Source organism: Dendropsophus ebraccatus, chromosome 1, assembly GCF_027789765.1.
Source record: "Dendropsophus ebraccatus isolate aDenEbr1 chromosome 1, aDenEbr1.pat, whole genome shotgun sequence".
NCBI lineage: Eukaryota > Metazoa > Chordata > Amphibia > Anura > Hylidae > Dendropsophus > Dendropsophus ebraccatus.
Genome location: NC_091454.1, coordinates 106016870 through 106033244, shown reverse-complemented (window position 1 = coordinate 106033244; position 16375 = coordinate 106016870). Strand labels below are relative to the sequence as shown.

The window sequence follows — 16375 nt, the reverse complement described above, 5'->3', positions numbered from 1 at the left end:
TAGGCTCAGCATATTCTTGCTGTGACTTGTAGTTCTCCTAACCTTTTTGTTTGTTCTTTGACTTCTCTATCTGCCGCCTGCCTTGACTTTTCTGCTTGACTTTTGACACTTCCTTTGCCTGACAATTTTGTACCTTTGCTGCCTGCCATTGCCGACCCAGACTGTTGACCCCAAATTATTATGTTTGTTTGTCTGTCTTTGTTTTGTGTTTTCATTTGTTACAGAGCAGGCACCGCCTTCGTGGGTGTCCGCAGCCGCCTAGGGCTGTCCGTGGCAAGTAGGCAGGGACAATGGGCTGGAACAGCCAGGGCTCACTGTCTGTGTGTATCTGTCTTACGGCCCTTGCCACCATCCAGTGGTAACAGTAACTATATATATATATATATATAGAGTTTGTGGAATAGAACAACAATACATAAATTCATAATAAAAATTAATACATAATACATGCCCTAACTTTATTCATTCTGAACTTAAATTTTATTCAGATAGGTATAGTGAACACGTTTAGCCATCTAAATTTCTGATGTTACGCCCAGACTGCAGTAATGATATAGAACTATGGGGAGTCTGGCTGTTACATCTGGAATACCAACAGATTAACGTGTGGTCTATTAGCTGTCTAGATAAGGGCTAAGCCTGCTGGAAAAATAGTACATGTGTGGTTTATCAAATATTAAAACTCAGCTGTCATTTTGATCCAAGTATTCCCGACCCAGGCATTAGATTTATAACATAGCTTAGAATTTACATTATGAGAGCAATGTCAACATAGGATCAATGTTTCAATTAGCACTGAATATAGATGTTAGGTGTAGAAAGACTACAGCTATGTGTCTCTAAATTCCTCATAATGGATACAATTGGTTTTGTGCAGTACAAGGCACATGCTATTTAATATGGTTACTTTTGGAACAAAATTTTCTGTAATCTATTACCTTAATATTTGTGGTCCTGTGAAATTGTATGAAATAAGATCTTAAAATAGCGTATATATTTTATTGCTAGAATCAATTAAAGGGAACCTGTCACCCTGGGCAGCCCTCCCTAACCCACCCCACCCCTGGATAGGGCCCCGCATACATACCTGCTCCTGTGTGTCTTGCTCCCTATGCTGGTCCCAATAGGCTCATCTGCACACTCAATATGTAAATGAGTGGAGATGAGTCCAATAGTCAATCACTGCTGTGTCTTTTTTACTAAATCAGCTCATGTTTATACCTAGTAAAGCTTGTAGTGTAGTTTAATAATAATAACAATAATAATAATAATAATATTTTTTTAAATTTTATAGTGCTAGATTAGTCTGCAGTGCATTACAGTCACATCAATCCCTGTCCCATATTAGGGCTCACTATTGAATTTCATCCATATGTATGTATACAGTAGTTCAACTTTTTTTTTTTTTAATTCAAACATCGATGATATGCTTTTTCTTCTAGTTTTCTATCAATCTGTATATAAAAATCCTGAAATCTTACAGTTTTCACAATGGCCACAGGGTCTCACCATAGCCTGATACATCCTGTTTTACAGATATCACATTTTATCTTATTATCTTCATCGGCAGGATTAGGCTACGTTCACACAATGTCAAAAAAAAGAGAAAAGGCGTCTGCTTTTGTTATTTAAAAAGATGGTCGTTTTTGCCAAGATTTAATTGACTTCAATGCAATGCATTAAAGTCAATGGGATGATGGATGTCCAATGTACACAGTGAATTAAATAACGAACAACAAAATAATGATCATGACAATTATTTTCAGATGTCTTTTGCAAACACTGGAGGTTATTTTCCTTTTTTACCATCCCTTCACCGTTTTTACTATTAAATTCAATGGGCTTTTCATTTAAAAACACCCAAAGTCCAATTGGTAACCCAAACTAAAATAATCTACCAACACCAGCCATTACACTGACGGGCGGCCAAACAGCCAGATGATGGACATCATTTTAGACTCAAAATAACAGACATAATTTTAAATAAAGGTGAAAAAGCGTTGTGTGAACATAGCCTTACAATGAAATGTAACATCTATTCATATATTACATAGGGTCACAGTATAAACCATAGTTAATGGACACAGTTCACCTCCTCCCATCTTTGTACTGATAAGGCTGAATTCACATTGAGTTTTTGCATTCCATTTAAGGTATGCATTTTTAAATGTTTACTTTTAACGTACACAAAAATGTGGTGAGCCATGTTTTTATGTATATATAAAAAAAATGGATAAAAGATGGTTAAAAATGGCCAAATAGTAATACATACCAGTGACAACACTTACATTTTGAGTAATACAGTGCTCATATAAGTTTCAAAAATTAATCAAAGTGGACACTAAAATGTAACAGAAAGAAGAAATGGAGGAGGGGGAGTGGACAGGTGTATGCATAATGAATGTCTGACTGTTGTATGTCATTGTCATCACATTTTTAGGTTTTAAAGAACTCCTTTTAGGGCTATGTTCCCACAATGTAAAACTAAGGGCATATAACGGCTTTTATTAAAGGAGAAATCCTGCAAAGATTTTTTATTAAAGTATTGCATTGCCCCCTAAAGCTATACAAATCACCAATATACGCTTATTACGGGAAATGCACATAAAGTGCTTTTTCCCTGCACTTACTACTGCATCAAGTCTTCACTTTCTGGATAACATGGTGATGTCACGACCCGACTCCCAGAGCTGTGCGGGATGTGGCTGCTGGAGAGGATGATGGCAGGGGGACACTGAGGGGCACAGGGCACTGGAGGGACACTGAGCATCCCCCTGCCATCATCCTCTCCAGCAGCCGCAGCCCACACAGCTCTGGGAGTCAGGTCATGACTAGAGATGAGCAAACTGTTCGGACTTTTGGTGATTCCGGCCGCAAAGTTGCCCTCCCGGGAATATGCGGCCAGGATATTCCAGGGAATCGATGTTGAAATCCCTGGAATATCCTGGCCGCATATTCACGGGATCGCAACTACGCGGCTGGGATTACAGGCACGACGAGAGAGCGCCGATGCCGTCTGACCAAAAGTCCGACGGTCCGCTCATGTCTAGTCGTGACATCACCATATTATCCAGGAAGTGAAGCCTTGATGCAGTAGTAAGTGCAGGAAAAAAAGCACTTCATGTGCATTTCCTTAATAAGTGTATATTGGTGATTTGTATAACTTTTGGGGGGCAATACAATACTTTTATAAAAAATTTTGCCAGACTTCTCCTTTTAATAAATATGACTAGGGATCCAGCTTTCCAGGCACCCGGAGAGACATGGAACGGCACAGAATTTAAAGGCAGACGTCTGACAAGCCAACAGTTGAGTATAGCTTATCACTTCACTTCTACTGTAATTCCGCTTATCCCTAATTATGACCATTAATAACAGTCATTGTTTTGCAACAAATGGACATTATTTGCCCTCATTTTTACATTGAGGGAACATAGCCTAAACAGGTTATTAAGAATTTTAAATGCACTACTACTTTCTTGCAGAAACAGCGCCACACCTGTCCTCAGGTTATATGTGGTATTACTATTCACTTCAATGGAACTTCAATAGCTGCAAATCTACACCCAAAATGAAGACAAAAGTGGAGCAGTTTGTAAAAGAGAGCTGCCATGTTTATGTAAGCCTCCAAAACCAATTTAAAGAAAGGTTTAAATGAACTTGAGACACCTTTAAAAGTGAATCTGTGACCCCCTGATTTCCTACTGATGGGTAGATATACTGTAAATGAAAGCTTTAAAAAAAACTGTATTTGGGCAGTGACTGATGTCAAAGAGGCGGAGCTTATTCTCTGGGCCTCAGCACAGCTACGCCTTACTGTGCTGTATGCCCACCCCAGCATACTCAGCCACATACACTCTGCATACCACACAGTAAGGTGTACAGGTTTTAGGGCCCAGGGAATAATAATCTTGGTCTCTTTGACACAATTCACCGCTCAAATAAAGGTGTTTTTTTTTATAAAAATAAAAACATGGACTCGGGCAACAAAGGTAAGTTCTGAATACTTTCATTAATATCTATCCAGCAGTGCCATTGGCTTGGTAAACAGTGAGGGGGTTACAGATTCACTTTATGTCTACTTGTGCCTAGAAAGTCTCCTCGATTGGCTGTTTGGCACCAAATAAGCTATTGGAATGGGTGTACTACAATGTAATGTAGATTAAATAATGAGAGGTAAAGAAAGTTTTCAATTTTTTAATGAAGACTGAGGTTTTCTTGTGCCTCTAAGCCTCACTACCCAGCAGGATCTTTAGTTAGGTAACAATTTATGGCATAGCTAGAGTAGATGCTACAAGCCAAGTTTAGCAGCTGGTAGTATAATTTTGGCTAAAAAAAGGATAATATGAACTATTCTCAAAATAATTCTCACGGATAAACTGGGTGGGTTAATAAAGCCAATGTTTTGATGCATTATTAATGTCCTCAGGTGTTTCAATAAGCCTGCCCTACAGTGATCTGTGGACATTTGAGCCTGTTGAAGGTCTTATCATTTAGGCATTCATTGATGGGTAATTATGGTTATAGTTACCGTTGTTCAAGGAAACATAACATTACAAGCAGAGTATAACAGAAAACAGGATCGCACAAAACACAATGTGTTATTGTCATTTACAGGGCGCACTTGGCTCACTTATTCATTGTGTAGTAGGTCTATTTCAGATTGTGAGTCACCAATTAAAGTGGTATTCTGGAGAATTACGTTTACATTTAAGGCTGGGTCTACATACTGTAAAAGTAAAATTAAAAAACGAAAAAAGCAACAACTGTAAAATAGGTATAAAAAGTAGCTGTTTTTCCTAATGTAATAATGTGTTGTACTAAAGTTTATGCAAAAGCAGCTATCAGTACATACTATGGTCCAGGTTTATCAATCTGTGCGAAACAAAAACTGGTGCACTTTTCCCATAGTAATCAATCGTAGCTCACACTTCATATCTTTACAAGGTCTAGTACAGTGAAACCTGGGCTGTCATTGGCTGCTATGGGCAAATTGATAAATTAAAAACTGCATTAAGTCCCACATTGGAATTAGGGCTGCTTCTTCATATACTGTGTGTTATAATGGCTGCTTTTTCATACACAGTGTAGTATAATGGCTGCTTTTTCATAAACTTGATAGAATTATTAGATAATTGTTAGGAAAACGGTAATTTTTTATACCTATTTTACAGCTCGCCCCTCCTGTCATTCTCACTGTGATTGACCCTTCTATAATGACAGACCAATCACAGCTATTCCCTGCTGAGTGGTGATAGGTCCCTGGTTGGTGGCTGGGACCCGTCACCACTCACCTCTAGGCTGGGTTCACACTACGTATATTTCAGTCAGTATATATCAGTCAGTATTGCATCCAAAACCAGGAGTGGATTAAAAACACAGAAAGGATCTGTTCACACAATGGTGAAATTGAGTGGATGGCCGCCATATAACAGTAAATAACGGCCATTATTTCAATACCACAGCCGTTGTTCTAAAATAATAGCAAATATTTGCCATTAAATGACGGCCATCCACTCAATTTCAACATTGTGTGAACAGATCCTTTCTGTGTTTTTAATCCACTCCTGGTTTTGGATGCAATACTGACTGAAATATATTGACTGAAATATACATATACTGACTGAAATATACATATACTGACTGAAATATACGTAGTGTGAACGCAGCCCTAAACTGTTGCAGCACAGTTTAATTTATTCATGTACATGTACGTGAGGTTGCACTAATGTGCAGCAACCCCTGAAGTACATAAATGTGAAAATGTGTGCTTCTTGCTTTTCCCTCAAATCCCAGGAATTGTCCACTGGCAATCTCTGGCAATAGTGGTGACTTGCCTCGGCTAGTGGGGATTGGGCGTTAATGATCAGCAGCAATTAAACACATGGCTTTTTCTTCTTGTTCATGTTGCTCTGATGTATTTTAAAGAGGTAGTCTGACCAAAAGTGATATTTAACTAGTGTATTGCACTACAAAAGTTATATAACATCTAAATATACTTTCTCTACATCTTTCAACTGCATAGTACTATATTATCTGCACTTACTGCCACCAGAAGCCTTGTAGTCTCACTGGTTAGTATTGGGCGGCATCTTTGGGTGGTGTGACATCTTAGTGTTAGGCCTGGTCTTAGCGTTGGGATGTGTAAGAAGATAGGGGGCCGCCTTTTCCCAACCCACTTCCTGTGTCTTCTGAGACTTGGTAACTGAGCTCAAACTGAGCGAAGACTCAGATTTTATCATAGTTTATTTGACCCAAAAGGGTCAAGCAGTTTTTTTTTTTTTATTGAGGCTTTAGTTGATTATTTTAGATTTAAATTACCTGTAGGTTATCTTTAAACATTAACCCCTTAAGGACAGAGCCTGAGATGGCCTTAAGGACAGAGACAAATTTTATGAATATGACCAGTGTCACTTTATTCATTAATAACTTCCGGATGGTTTTACCTATCCGGCTGATTCTGAGATTGTTTTATCGTGACATATTGTACTTTACATTTCTGGTAAATTGGAGTCGATACTTTTAACAAATCTTTATGAAAAAAAAACAAAATAACGTGAAAAATTGTGAAAAAATGCATTTTTCCAACTTTGAAACTTTTCTGCTTATACAGAAAATGGTTATGCCACATAAATTATATATTAAATAGCATTAGCAACATGTCTACTTTATGTTGGCGGCATTTATTAAACTATCTTTCATTTCTTTTAGACAATAGAAAGCTTAAAACATTAGCAGCAAATTTCCAAATATTCAGTAAAATTTCAAAATCAGATATTTTTAGGGACCTGTTCAGGTTTAGGCTGCGTTCACACTACGTATATTTCAGTCAGTATATTTCAGTCAGTATTGCAACCAAAACCAGGAGTGGATTAAAAACACAGAAAGGCTCTGTTCACACAATGGTGTAATTGAGTGGATGGCCGCCATATAACAGTAAATAACTGCCATTATTTCAATATAACAGCCGATGTTTTAAAATAACAGCAAATATTTGCCATTAAATGGCGGCCATCCACTCAATTTCAACATTGTGTGAACAGATCCTTTCTGTGTTTTCAATCCACTCCTGGTTTTGGTTGCAATACTGACTGAAATATACATATACTGACTGAAATATACCTAGTGTGAATGCAGCCTAAGGCTAGGTTCACACGATGTAACTGTGCGGCTGTATTTTTTATGCGGCTGTAAATGTGCGGGTGAAACTCCGGCCGTGGGAAAAAATAGACATGCGGCTCAAAACATACGGTCATTTACTTGGAAATCTGGTTCAACTAAAAATAACAAATAAAATGTTAAGAAAGTGATGCAAACACCTCTGGATGCATCTGGGAAAGCAGGGAACACAGTTTACATGAATTGCTATTACCGGGGTTTGCGATCCTCTGCACTATAGCCGATGTCTCTCATGGTTAATATATTGAATTAATAAAACACATTTTCTTTCTAATAAAGTCCCTTTTATTGTTCAATAATTAAATGTAAACGATTCCATCATTTTGCAATTAAATATACTGTTAAAATAAATATATATATAAATAAATGTATATTTATATATATATATTAATTTTTTGACAGTATATTTAATTGCACAATGATGGATTCGTTAGAATTAAATTATTGAACAAAGAAACTGTATTTATTTCAACGAAAATGTGTTTTATTAATTAAATATTAATTAGTACAGGAAGCTCCATAAGCCGTTAATTCATATTCCCGGCAATAGAGCATTCTGTACTAATCATCACTTTACTTTAATTAAAACATCAAATGTTTCTTCTAATTATGTTATCACAATAGCATTATTAGAAGAAACATTTAGAATTATATGTGCGCTCAGCTGATTGGCTGTTCGGCTGAGCGCACGTATAATGAGCCGGTCCGCAGTACAGTGACTTCATTGTGCTGCGGACTAGCGAAGAGACAACATCGGTACATCGGATGGTGAGTATAGAGCTCTCCCCACCCCCTCCCCAGCACTGCACCCCTCCCAGCAAGGAAGGGGGGTCACTTAACCCCTTCCTTGCTGGGATGGGTGCAGTCTGACATCAGTCTGGCCCCCAGGGGGTTAAGGGGGATGCAATACATCCTCCCTTAACCCCTTGGGGGTCAGACTGTAAGCAGCGATCTGTAAAGATGCTGCATACTGTAAGGAGCACAACACCGCTCACAATGATGGGTGTTGTGCTCCTGTTTGTGTGTTTTTGTGTGTTTCTCCCTTTTTGTTTTTCAGATATCGGTATCCTGGGGATTACGTCGGATTCCATGGACTACGTCGATGACCAGCGGTTGTTGTTTTAATTTTTTTAATAAAATGGTCAATGAGGGGTGTGGGGGTGTTTTTATTTGAATAAAAAAAATTTAAAACTTGTGTCTTGTCTTTATTTCTTTACTTTATAGACTTAGTAGTGGAAGCCGTCTAATAGACGGAATCCATTACTAAGTTGGGGCCTAGTGTTAGCCGGTATAAAATGGCTAACACTAACCCCCTATTATTACCCCAGTACCCAATGCCACCAGGGGTACTGGGAAGAGCCGGGTGCCAGTGGTCCCGGAGCGTCAATATTGGCGCTCCTGGACCGGGCGGCAGCAGGCTGGTAAGATTTAGGCTGGGGAGGGCCTAAACCAATGGCTCTTCCCACCCTGGTGTTACCAGGCTGCTGTCGTTTGGTTTTTAACCCGGCTGGTTATAAAAATAGGGGGGACCCTATGCGTTTTTTTTAAATTATTTATTTATTTAAAAAAAAAACGCATAGAGTCCCCCCTATTTTTATAACCAGCCGGGTTAAAAACCAAACTACAGCAGCCTGGTAACACCAGGGTGGGAAGAGCCATTGGTTTAGGCCCTCCCCAGCCTAAATCTTACCAGCCTGCTGCCGCCCGGTCCAGGAGCGCCAATTTTGACGCTCCGGGACCACTGGCACCCGGCTCTTCCCAGTACCCCTGGTGGCATTGGGTACTGGGGTAATAATAGGGGGTTAGTGTTAGCCATTTTATACCGGCTAACACTAGGCCCCAACTTAGTAATGGATTCCGTCTATTAGACGGCTTCCACTACTAAGTCTATAAAGTAAAGAAATAAAGACAACACACAAGTTAAAAAATTTTTTTATTCAAATAAAAACACCCCCACACCCCTCATTGACCATTTTATTAAAAAAATTAAAACAACAACCGCTGGTCATCGACGTAGTCCATGGAATCCGACGTAATCCCCAGGATACCGATATCTGAAAAACAAAAAGGAAGAAACACACAAAAAAAACACAAACAGGAGCACAACACCCATCATTGTGAGCGGTGTTGTGCTCCTTACAGTATGCAGCATCTTTACAGATCGCTGCTTACAGTCTGACCCCCAAGGGGTTAAGGGAGGATGTATTGCATCCCCCTTAACCCCCTGGGGGCCAGACTGATGTCAGACTGCACCCATCCCAGCAAGGAAGGGGTTAAGTGACCCCCCTTCCTTGCTGGGAGGGGTGCAGTGCTGGGGAGGGGGTGGGGAGAGCTCTATACTCACCCCGATGTGTCCTCTTCGCTGGTCCGCAGCACAATGAAGTGACTGTACTGTGGACCGGCTCATTATATGTGCGCTCAGCCGAACAGCCAGTCAGCTGAGCGCACATATAAGTCTAAATGTTTCTTCTAATAATGCTATTGTGATAACATAATTAGAAGAAACATTTGATGTTTTCATTAAAGTAAAGTGATGATTAGTACAGAATGCTCTATTGCCGGGAATATGAATTAATGGCTTATGGAGCTTCCTGTACTAATTAATATTTAATTAATAAAACACATTTTCGTGGAAATAAATTCAGTTTCTGTGTTCAATAATTTAATTCTAACGAATCCATCATTGTGCAATTAAATATACTGTTAAAAAATAAATATATAGATAAATATACATTTATTTATATATCTATTTATTTTAACAGTATATTTAATTGCAAAATGATGGATTCGTTAGAAATAAATTATTGAACAACGAAAGTGTCTTGATTACAAAGAAAATGTGTTTTAGTAATTTAATATATTAATTATTAGAGGCATCGGCATTCGGCATCATTGCCGGCTATTTTTGAAGTACTCCGTACGGACCGCCTGTCAATCCTCGGCCGCATGTCTAGCCGCAAACAATGGTCTTGTTCATTTTTTACGGGTCCGTTTACGATAGGGCCGTAGATTCAGACATAGTGTGCACTGTGCAGACGCATATCCTATACTTCCAAGCATACACACGAACCACCAAAAATACCGCCGCACAATTACAGCCGCAAATACAGCCGCACAGTTACAACGTCTGAACCGAGCCTAAAAGTGTATTTGAGGGGACTGTATGTTAAAAAGCCCCACAAAGCACCCCATTTCAGAAACTGCACCCCCCCCCAAACTCTGCAAAAACACATCCAGAAAGTTTTTTAACCCTTTAGGGGAGTCACAGAAATAAAAGCTAAGTGTGTAAGAAATTTGAAAATTTTTATTTTCTCTGCAGAGATTTTATTGTAATCCAGTATCTTTCATAATGATAAACCTATTAGCAGAGAAATGCACCCCAATATTGATTGCCCTTTTCTGCAGTTTATAGAAATACCCCATATGTGGCCCTTTTGCGCTATTTGACGCAACCACAAGCCTCAGATATAAAGGAGCGCCTAGTTAATTTCAATGCCTCCGTTTTATTTGGTCATTTTTGACTGTACCACTTCAGCTTGGCAGAGGCTCTGGGGTGCCAAAACCTAAAAAACACCCCTAAAGGGACACCATTTAGAAAACTACACCCTCGAGGAATGTAACAAGGGGTGCGGTGAGCATCTGGTGCTTCACAGATTTTCAGAACAATGTGAATTATATTTTTTTCACTAAAACGTTGTTCTAGCCTTCATTTTTCATTTTTACAAGGGGATAAAAGAAAAAAAACACCAAATGTGTAGCGCAGTTTCTCCCGAGTACGGAAATACCCCACATGTGGACATAAAGTGCCAAGCGGGCGCAGGACGAGCCTCCAAAGGGAAGGAGCGCCAATTGGCTTTTGGAAGCTGGATTTCACTGAAATGGATTTCATGAGCCATGTCGCATTTACAGAGCCCTTGTGCTGCCAAAACACTGGAAACCCCCCACAAGTGACCCCATTCTGGAAACTACACCCCTCAAGGAATCTAACAAGGGGTGCAGTAAGCATATGGACCCCACTGGTGACGGGCACAAATGTGGAACAATGTGACGTAAAAGTGAAAATTTTTATATTTTTACTTTCACGTCACAAATGTGCCCGTCATCAAGGGGTCCATATCCTCATTGCACCCCTTGTTAGATTCCCTGAGGGGTGTAGTTTCCAGAATGGGGTCACTTGTGGGGAGTTTCCAGTGTTTTGGCAGCACGAGGGCTCTGTAAATGCGACATGGCGTTCATCATCCATTCTGGCCAAATCCAGACTCCAAAATCCAAATGGCGCTCCTTCCCTTCGGAGGCTTGCCCTGCACCCACATGGCGCTTTATGTCCACATGTGGGGTATTTACGGACTCGGGGGAAATTGCTCTACACATTTTGTGAGTTTTTTTTATCTTTTAACCCCTCGTGAAAGTGAAAAATTTAAGGCTAAACCAACATTATAGTGTAAAAAATGTAATATTTCATTTTCACGCCACATTGTTCCACATTTGTGCCCGTCACCAGTGGGGTCAATATGCTCACTACACCCCTTGTTACATTCCCTGAGGGGTGTTGTTTCCATAATGGGGTCACTTGTGGGGGGGTTCAACTGTCTTGGCAACACAGGGGCCTTTTAAATGCAACAAGGCCTCAAAATCCATTCCAGCCAAATTCAGCCCCCAAAAACCAAATGGCGCTCCTTCCCTTTGGAGGCTTACCCTGCACCCGCATGTCGCCTTAAGCCCACATGTGGGGTATTTCTGTACTCAGGGGAAATTGCTCTACACATTTTGTGTTTTTTTTATCTTTTAACCCCTTGTGAAAATAAAAAAATCAAGACAAGATCAATGATTTAGCGTAAAAATTTAAATTTTTTACACTAAATGTTGGTCTAGCCTTGATTTTTTTCCATTTCTACAAGGGGTTAAAAAAGAAAATGAATGCAAAATGTGTAGGGTAACTTCCCCCTGAGTACGAAAACCCCCCACATGTGGACATAATGTGCCATATGGGCACAGGGTAAGCCACCAAATGGACAGAGTGCCATTTAGAGGCTGGCATGGAGGATGGAGGCCATGTCGCAATTACAAAGCTCCTGTGCTGCCAGGAAAGTGGGAACCCCCCAAAAGTGGCCCCATTCTGGAAACTATACCCCATAAGGAATCTAACAAGGGGTGCAGTGAGCATATGGACCCCACTGGTAACAGGCACATATGTAGAACATGTGCCGTGAAAATAAAAAATACAATTTTTTTTATTTTTACGGCAGAAATGTGGCCGTCACCAGGGGGCCATATCCTCACTGCACCCCTTGTTAGATTCCTTATGGGGTGTAGTTTATAGAATGGGGTCACTTGTGGGGGTTTCTACTTTCCTGGCCGCATAGAGGCTTTGTAATTGCATCATGGCATCCTCTAATGGGAATGGCGGCCATACCTATTTAGCTGGGGAAAAGGGACAATTTTAATTTATTTGGGGGTATTAGGCCAATTATTAGTTTATGCGGTTGAAAAGGACAGGTGTCCATCAAATTCAACCTGTGTTGATCCAGAGGAAGGCAAAAAACCCTTGTAAGGCAGACGACAGTAGCCTCATCACAGGGGAAAAATTCCTTCCCGACTCCATAATGGCAATCAGAGTAATCCCTGGATCAACGTGACCCCTCAAATAGGAATAAGGGACAGAATTTAGAAAATGTAGAACCCCAATGACGTGTGGTACGCCTTGAAGCGATCCTGTATGCAGAGGCCGCGGTGATCAGGACAGGTGTCACACTGGAAAATGATGTCCTTCCTGATCACCCTGTTACCCCACACTCTGCACTTCTTCTGGGGTCTCCTGTTTTCCAGTGTGGGGGACATCACCTGGAAAATGTTGTCCTGGTGCGATACGGGGTCCTTCATATCCAGAAGTGCTGGGTCCGCTCCATGGCTGCTATATATTAGGGCTCTGTTACTGCTTCTGATATTTTCGGATCGTGCCGCAAGCTACAGTAGCTCAGGCAGGGAGGGACCGGAAGAGGTGCTGGTATAAAAGTTATCCCTGTACAGGTGGTAACCTTTATCCAGCAGTGAGAAGATCAGTTTCCAAATGAGCTCCCCACTAACTCGGAGGATTGGGGGGGGCATCTGGGGGCTGGATTCGGGTGTCCCTTCCTTCATACACTCTAAGGGTACGTGCACACTGCGGAATGGCGAAGGTTAACCCTTTGTGCATTCCGCAGCTGGCATCCGCTGGCGTACTGATGCAGGTGCGCGTCTCCGCTTGTGTCAGACTCCATTCTATGCACGGGCGGATTCTGCCCTCTGTCCAAAGAATGAACGTGTTCATTGTTTGGACGGACAACGAAATACGCCCGTGCATAGAACAGAGTCTATGACACGGGTGGAGACACGCGCCCGCATCAGTCCGCCGGCGAGTGCCAGCTGCGTAATGCACAAAGGGTTATCCTTCTCCATTCCGCAGTGTGCACGTAGCCTAAGTCTGTAAGTGTACCCTGAGGTACTCTCACAGAGTTTGTAGAATTTCACGCCATACCGTCATCTCTTATTAGGACGGTACTGGCGGAAAAGACGTGTCTGGGGGGCAGCGTACGCTACGCTACCCCCAGACACGTCACTGGATGATGAGGATGAATGGAGGGAAAAAGGATCCCCCCATTCATCCTCACTGGCTGTTTCGGTGTAGGAGGCAATAATAACGTATGCGTCCGACGCCGAAAACATCCTGGAAGCCATCTTTATACATGGACTCGTATATGGGGTATGTAAATGTGGAATTTAGTGTAGTGTAAAACTTTATTTCATGTAGTGTGGTGTAATGTAGTGTTTTTTTAAGTTTTTTTGACAGTAAGAAAAAATATCCCTACGCCAAGAAAGGAGCTGCTGAGGAGGAAAGGAGGAGCTGAATTTAGCTGCTATATGCTGATCTGTATTGATCAGCATATAGCAGCGGTCGTCGGCACGGGGGGGGGGGGTTAATCACCTCCCGTGCCGACAAGCAGGGATGGCCTGCTATACATCATAGCAGGCCATCTTCCCCGATCGCTGTGTGTGAACACACAGCGATCGGGGAAACATCGGGCGTAAGTGTACGCCCGTTTGCGTTAAAGCCCACCCTGCGGGGGCGTACACTTACGCCTGATGTCGTTAAGGGGTTAATAACAGTTTATGTAAAGGCCATACTAGATGGCCCAACAATAAATGTAATTGAGCACTGATCTGCTAGATCAGCACTCACTTACCAAGCCTATTACACATGATCTAGAAGGTGGGCTGCACGGACAACAATCAGACGAAGAAACAATCATTGACTGATTGTTGTCTTTGAAACATGTATAAAGATCATCGTCCGTGCGTTGCGTCACATGAAGTATAAACTTTATACTTAACTCTCCACACTGGTGCCCTTCTACCTTTTTACCGCAGCTACTGCTGGCATGTCTGAAACCCTCTGTGCAGTGACAACCAATCACTAGCCATGATGCTGTCCTGCCTTGTCTGATTGGCTGAGTGGACTGTCACTTTAGAGATGGTTTTACATGTGCCAGTGGTGGCTGCGGTGAGTGGGGAGAAGCTTGAAGGACACCAATAGGCTTGGTTAATGAGCACCAGTCTATCCTGAACACAGCAGCCAGACTCATCTTTCTCTCCAGCCGTTATACTGATGTCTCTCCCCTGTGCCAGTCACTGCACTGGTTACTCATTAAATCCAGAATACAGTTCAAACTCCTCACCCTCACCCATAAGGCTCTTCCCAACTATGCCCCTCCATACATCTCTTCCCTCATCTCCACCACCCATCCTTCCCGTGCTCTGCGTTCCGCTAATGATCTTATGCTAACATTTTCCATAATCAGAACATCCCACTCCCGCCTCCAAAACTTCTCTCATGCTGCACCAGTTCTCTGGAATGCCCTACCCAAAGAGCTCAGACTAATCTCCAACACCCCCAGTTTCAAGCATGCCGTGAAGACTTATCTCTTTAGGTGCGCTTAATGTTCCCTAATCTAGTCTCCCTCTCTGCTCTCCCTTCTCCATCCTCTCTATAACCTCTTCGGTGCCATCTACATTGTACTTGCTACCTAAACTCAAAAAATGGCGTGTGACTGGCTCGCCCAATCACCTATAGGCACTTTGAGACTTTATGTACAAGGACTGGAACACTGGCAAATATAGCACTTGTTGCCTCTTGTATCACCCCCAGTCCTCCTAGTCTGCACGCTCTTGCTGTATAATTTCATATAAATATAACCTGTATTGCACTTATGTATTAAAAAAAAAAGCGCTGCGGAATCTGTTGGCCCTATACAAATAAATATTAGTAGTAGTAGTAGATCGGCACTTGCTTACATTTATTGTTGGGCCGTCTAATACAGCCCTAAGACAACGATCAGCTGGTCTTTATCACTCCATGTAATAGGGTCCTAAGACTGGCCAGGGAGAAAAAACAACTTTAAGCTTAGCATTGCTCTGTTGACATTTATCACTCCGTATGTTTTATTCAAAGTCGCATGTTGGGCTTGGCTAAATATGTATGTTAAAGGGCAGAGGTGTAACAAATAACAATAGGGCTAACTGCCAAAATTGGGAAATGTTCCCAACAGTAGAAAAGAACTCACTGGCAGCAAGTGAATTAAAGTTATATAAATGTAATGTTTATTATTATTTTCTTCTCCTTCCTTTCTTGGTTTTTTAACAGTCTGCACTCCCCTATTACTTGCTTTTTTAACTCAATTTTCCCAACTAAATCTAGTAATAAGTATCTTCCTCTAAATATGTAGTTCATTTAACTGAGGATGTGGGCCTTACAGCAGATATATAACTAAGAAGTAATGACCGCATATTTGACGGCCTATGGTGTAATTGCCTATGGTGTCAAAGGGTAGTAATGACAACCGAACCCAAACACTTAACATTTGACTCCTGGTGGCTGGAGAAGTTAGATACAGCTTACTTATCAGCTGTTGTATGTCCTGCAGGAGGGGGTGTATTCTTCCCAGTCTGATACAGTTCTCTCTGCTGCCACCTCTGTATTTGACAGAAACTGTTCAGAGCAGGAGAAGTTTTCTATGGGGATTTGCTAAATGTATAGTAAGTGTGGAGAAAAGTCCTGTGTGCCACGTTTTCTGCCAAAAATCTGGCACATTAGTAAATCTGGGCCATTGGCTTTAAATAATGTCTTAAAGTGTGAAGTAAGAACTGAGGGCAGATACAACAT

The 16375-nt window shown here is 41.3% G+C and overlaps 1 protein-coding gene across 2 annotated transcripts in view; it reads right to left on the bottom strand.

Annotated features, from left to right (window-relative positions):
- Window positions 1-16375, bottom strand: part of CFTR (CF transmembrane conductance regulator) — a 140335-nt gene that overhangs the window by 85256 nt on the left and 38704 nt on the right. The gene's annotated exons all lie outside the window — the stretch shown is intronic.